Source organism: Ornithodoros turicata, chromosome 3 (genome assembly GCF_037126465.1).
Source record: "Ornithodoros turicata isolate Travis chromosome 3, ASM3712646v1, whole genome shotgun sequence".
Classification (NCBI taxonomy): Eukaryota; Metazoa; Arthropoda; class Arachnida; order Ixodida; family Argasidae; genus Ornithodoros; species Ornithodoros turicata.
In genome coordinates, this window is record NC_088203.1 from 92,380,390 (window position 1) to 92,386,389 (window position 6,000).

Here is a 6,000-nt window from a genome sequence, read left to right on the forward strand (position 1 = left end):
ACTGTCAAAGTCTGACTGCGAGGTATAGACAGTCTATTAGTCTATTATGCAGTTCCTACATTTTGTAAGCGTGAGGCCGACAATGGCAAGCCCTTTCACTATCACCTCCACCACCACCGTAAGCGTTACTTCAGTATGTTCACTTCCTGTGAAAAAGAAAGGCGCAGAAATACTGCAGCGCCACCATGAGCCATCCTATAGTTAGGGTAGCGCACTTTCTACCGCAGTGTAGTGTCATGCGGTCAGTCTTAACGGCCAATACGTAAGCAGAGCGAGTATGATGGATTATATTATCTGGCGCAGGAGGGAGCGTGAACTCTCCATGTCCAGCCATCCTATATCTGCGACGCAGTTATATATTTTGAGAGCTGGCGGACTAGATTTCTTTTCCTTATTAAGTTGGACACGACCATAGATTAGTTAGATATTAGAATAAAAGGGCACTGTCAAGTGCAAAAAATTCTCCGATAAAATGGTTAAAAAACAAGCGAGCTGGTGGGTAAGATCCATGACGAAAACCCGATACTGGGAAAAAGACAAAAAACAGACGACACAACACAAAGTCTCAAACACGAGCTGTGTTTGAGACTTTTTGTTGTGTCGTCTGTTTTTCGTCTTTTTCCCAGTCTCGGGGTTTCGTCATAAAAATTCCTCCTCGCGGTACAAAAGACGCCGTTACCTTCACAGCAATACAGAAGGAACGGGAGCATCAACCATTGCGTCGTTCGTGATCTATCCACGAAAGAGCCTTTCTCTCTCCGCACTCCTTCTCAAGTAGACTGACAACGCGCTTTTATTGGTCTCCGCATACGATTCGTCCAATCATCGCAAGGGATCGTTTCAGCAGACCAATCTGTGGCCTCTCCGCGTGTCGCTTTTCCTGAGAACGAGAGGAAGAGGGAAAGGCGTCAGTTGCGTTTCTTTTTCTTTCGGTCATAAATCACGAACGACGCAACGGATGAATCTCGTTCCTTTTGTATTCCTGTCAAGGTAACGGCGTATTTCATTTCACGGAGAGGAAGCTAACCTTGAACGAACGATTACTTATTTCAGGAAACAAAGAAAGCCGTACGCGAATTTGGTTGTCTTTTTTTGTTTCCGATCTTTTTTTTTTCGTTCGTGTTAGCGCCGCGAAGCAACTGTGGCTATGAGCGGCGTACAGATGTGGACAGATGGAGAGAGGACAGCAGGAAGGAGTGGGGTGACAGGGGGGTTAGTACGCGTCCTGGGACGGCTTCAGGGGGAACTGTGCCGACATTCGTCTGGAAAGTCTTCGGAAAACTCAGGGAAAACCTCAGACAGCACAGCCGGTGGTAGGATTCGAACCCACCACTTCCCAGTCAGCACGACGCCAACGAGCGAGAGGCCATAACCCACTCGGCCATGACGCTGGTGTTTCCTACCTTTGGCTAGAAAATATTAATATTGTTATTGGGTTAGCTCACTGTTTATGAATACATCTTTCTTTTGTTCCAATTTGACATCCTGACGTTCTGATTACAATTAGTACCTTAGTAGTGTTAAAATGCGTTCTGGGGGGGGGGGGGAACGAAGAAAGCAACACTTTGCAGCATTCACTAGAACTTGCTCTTTCTTGACTCAACTGACTCAATCTGATAGCATTTGATTCAATTCACAACGACACTAGCGAAAATAAAAAATTGAGAACTTGTCCTCAAATTCTGTTCGTTATCTAATTATAAATCGCTGTTCTGCATATGCAGAACAGCCTTATTTATGTAATATAAAATGTATTTGTGTAACATATTCATAATTAAATCCTGCAACTTCGTAGCCATCGCGGCTTTATCGTCCCAGCAAACAACGCATCCATATAAACGCAAAGGTCATGCTGAAGACTGGGAGGTGGTGGGTTCGAATCCAACCACCGGCTGTGCTGTCTGAGGTTTTCCTCGGGTTTTCCGAGGACTTTCTAGACGGATGTCGGCACAGTTCCTCCTGAAGTCGGCCCAGGACGCATACCAAACCCCCTGTCTCCCACTTCTTCCTCCTGTCTTCTCTCCATCTGTCCATATCTATACGCCGCTCATAGCCACAGTTGCTTCGCGGCGCTAACACGGAATAAAAAAAATATATATAAACGCATCACGCCATTCTGAATTCACTTGCGCTTCGCCTGTCGACAGTTTCGCTTATTATTGTTACTCAAGTTTTTAAGCCTTTCCTAGTATCCGCCGCGATTTGTCGAGCAAGAGAGAGGAGGGGGTGCCCATTGTTGCCTGCTGTCCGGATGCTGAAATGTTTATCACGCTGGAGAGACAAAGCGAGAATACAGATGCAATCGCATTGTTATTTCCCGGCCAAGATTACAGGGTTGCTTGCTCGCAAAAGCACCGCTCCCTAGTTATGTGTATATTGCGATAGAGCGTCACATTAAACGAGACCGGAAATGCTTGATGCGACTCGGAATCCTGCTGAAAAACAAGCTTTTTTTTTTTTTCGTAAGCAGGAACAAATGCGAATTAGGGAGCTAAATATATAATATTTCAGTATGTATGTTTTCATTATTTTTGTCATTGTTTTAGTTGACAAAGAAGTGGTGATTAAAACACAATATGGACTTTCTGCATTCGTTGTGTGGATGCAACTGTGCTCGAAAACATCTTATTTATCGCCCCGCTGGAGAAGAAAAAAAAGCTTGTTTTTGAAAGTCTGCAAAAAATTTGTACGAGGAGAACAGACTGCGGCGCTTTCTTTTTCTTTCTTTTTGCAACGTGTGGGAGGAACATGGCAACTGATTTTTAATTATTTTTTAAAAATATTGTTCAATCTACCGAACCAAGCAATTAAATTGTATGGTGCGCTGCACTGTATACGTATTTTAGAGGACTACTATGATGATTACTGTGTTTATTTTTCCTTTGTATATTTCTTCCACTATGCTCCACTTGTGCAATAGTGTTGAGTTGTCATGTAACAGTTGTCAGTGTCTAGAGGTTGTGCTGTTTATTGCTCTGTATACTGCTGTCTGCTATAGCGTTATACTATATTAAGCCACAGTTGTGTTATGTTACCAGGGTTGGAGTGAGCTACAAGGCGTTCAAGACGTTATGTTGTTTGCCTGTTGTGTATGTTAGTCGGCTCATCAACTGCATTTATTCATTAACCCCAAGGCTAGTAAGTGCTATGTTATCCAGGTAAATTGAGTGTAAATAGGTACTGCGTCTCCGGCTCGGTCTTGCAGTCCCTCTTGAAACCTGATGTGTAATGTATTACCGTAATTAACAAATAAATAAATAAAAATATCAGTTTATTAATTTTATCAGCCAATCACTCTAAAAATAGAACTTCACCGCACTAGTACGCTCTGCGCCAACCAAGGCCACGAACGATAGGGTTATCGCTTATGATTCGAAGAGAGGGGAGGGCGTACGCCTTTTTGTGTCAATTAAAATATATTCAAACTGACACAAAAAGGCGCACGCCCCTCTCTGTCCTCGAATTGGAGGCGACAACCCTATCATTCGTGGCGATGGTTGGCGCTGAGCGTGCTATGCAGTGAAGTTCTGTTTAGTTCTGTTAGTTCTTTCTCCCACCTTCTTTTCCTTTTTTTTGGCTATAGTCGTGACGATGCCCACTTGAGTGCGGCCAACAACGGCAAGCTACCTCGACACCCCCCCCCCCCCCCCCTCTGTTTTTAGAGCGTGGTTTTGACTTTGTGACGCTTATGCAGTATATGTTAAAGTGAAACTGAACTTAGAAATTATTTTTGTAAAGCACGTACATTTTGGACTTAAAACGCGATGCAGCACCACAAGCTGAAGGCTGCAAAGCCTAGAGATATTTATGCATGTTTCGATTGCGATTTATGATCTAACAACAAATAAGCCAACCTGCAGGAACTACTTTTTTTTCCCCATTTGCTTAAATCGGCTCAATTAAGTTCGTCATTAGTAACCCTTCGACCCCTTCGCACAACATTAGGGTCCCTCTCCGGTCGCAGTGAAAAGTCATCACCGCCGCTTGAAAGAACGGGAAGAACAAAGCTACTGGGAGGTACCCCTCCTAGCTGAGCGCTGCCGTTCCCCTATAGGCCCCTGCTGTTACCATGGAGACATCGACTCCTCCCTCAGACTTACCAGTTTTGTTTGCTTTACCGGTTTTGGGTGTGGGCGGAATCCACGGTCTTGTACGTCCCTAACATTTTCGGACGAAAATGTGCACGCTGGATGGTGGTCAGCCCGGAGTCATCTGCGGAGAGAGTGATCAGTCAGAGTTTCAAGAATTAGAGGGTGTTAAATGCGGGCTCTTTAAAGCGTGGTCAAATTTGGTGCGGTTAAAAACATGCCTTGTTTTCTTCTAAATAATCAATCAATCAATGCCTATTAGTGGAAATAAAATAATTTATGGGTGGACCGGAAGGGTGTTGCTACGCCGCACTCTTGAAACAGAACTTCACCGCACAACATGCTCCTATGTCATTCCCAAATGACATCGTTCTTTTCCCTGATTTGTTTAAAACGGGAGGGGTACGCCTTTTTGTGACATAAAAAGGGCGTACACCCCGCGCCTTCCACAAATAAGGAGCTACACTCACACAAGGTATCACTCTGTGCAATGGTTGGCCTTCAGAGTGCTATGTGGCGAAGTAGCCAACCATCGTTCCGAATGACATCGTTTTCTACTTTTAATTGTTGAAAGCGGGAGGCGTACGCCTTTTTGTGACACTGCGTATTTTTGATAATGGCCACAGAAAGGCGTAGTATATACGACCCGCTCTCTCTTCAAGTAAACGGTCAGATACTCGATGCTCGTTTGGATAGTATCAGCAGGAAAGTGGCGCTACGACAGTTTGTCTCTCTGCAGAGAAGACGGTAAAGTGTGGGTAGCCCACGTGACAAGGCGTCTGTCCAATCACGAGACAGCAATGATAGGGTATTCGTTGACCGGCATGGGTCCACAAAAGAACCAACGTGCCCCTCAATCTTGAGATGTTACCCCCTTATTTGGAAAAGGAACCAATGAGGACGCTCCACGGGCAATAGGGGAAAGAGGGAGGTGGGGAGCTGCGCAGACAGTTGGCCTACTTGCATGCCGTATTATGGGCCCTGTGCAACAGTGTTGGGGTCTTTACGACCACCCGTTCGCTTCAGACATTTTATAGTCCCACGTTCACTTATTTTGAAATTTTCCTGCCGACCCTGCCCAAAATTCGGAGACTGAATTCAGCAAAAACCGTTGCTGTCCCTTTTTCAAGTCCTCGAGCCTCTTTGCGACACCCACTGGACGTGACCCACAGTTTGGGAAGCACTGCCAATGGAACGCAATGACATACCACAGCCATTCAGAGGGTGGAAAAGTTTAACTCCCTGCATGCTTTATTGATTGCTTTAATGGGATGAGAGTAATGCGGATACTTGAAATAATCCCGCGCCGTGCTCCGTAAAATTCGTCGAGCATTGCACAGCCTTCTCGACACACTATTGTCACCCCGCTACCTTATACGTACCTGCAGAGTATACATGAATCCCCATTCACACTTTCCTCTTCCATGCGGCAAGAATGTGGCACGCTTTTTCCTCAGAGCTATCAATCGCAACGAAAAGATCCAGTGCCAAAACAATAGCGTTCGATAGGCATTAATACGGCGTCGGCGCTCTGAAAGCAAGTAACACAAAGACCCTTATGAGAAGCAATAGAAATAAGAGGACGGTAAACCCTTCAGCACGTCGTAAATTTCGTTCCATAAATTCCTCGAAAGGGATTACGATATTATTTTCTGCGCGTGATGTTCCCAGACAGACAGAAAAAATAGTATAGGCTTTCATATGCATATAGACTTGATTGGTTTACGGCGAAGGCGGCAGGTCGCCTAACGAAGTATATAGAATGAAGAAAGAACGTGTAACAATGGGAGAAGACGGGGAAAGCAAGGACAATAAGTGAATGAGGAGCAGATCATAAAATTGGCGGTCGTTGTTCTGTACCATATAGAGGAGAGTGCCTTAAATAGAGACAAAGGTTAGCTCACCTGCAGAG

At 44.9% G+C, this 6,000-nt stretch overlaps 1 protein-coding gene across 2 annotated transcripts in view; it reads right to left on the reverse strand.

The window, feature by feature from the left end:
- LOC135388835 (actin-related protein 8-like) overlaps window positions 1-5,485 on the reverse strand; it is a 39,159-nt gene extending 33,674 nt beyond the window's left edge. For both annotated transcript variants that reach the window (XM_064618679.1, XM_064618680.1), the window contains exons 1-2: window positions 5,471-5,485; window positions 4,101-4,212 (exon numbers count right to left, since the gene is read on the reverse strand). The gene's annotated coding sequence lies outside the window, so the exon portion shown is untranslated. The remainder of the gene's footprint in view (window positions 1-4,100; window positions 4,213-5,470) is intronic.
- Between the last annotated feature and the right edge of the window lie 515 nt (window positions 5,486-6,000).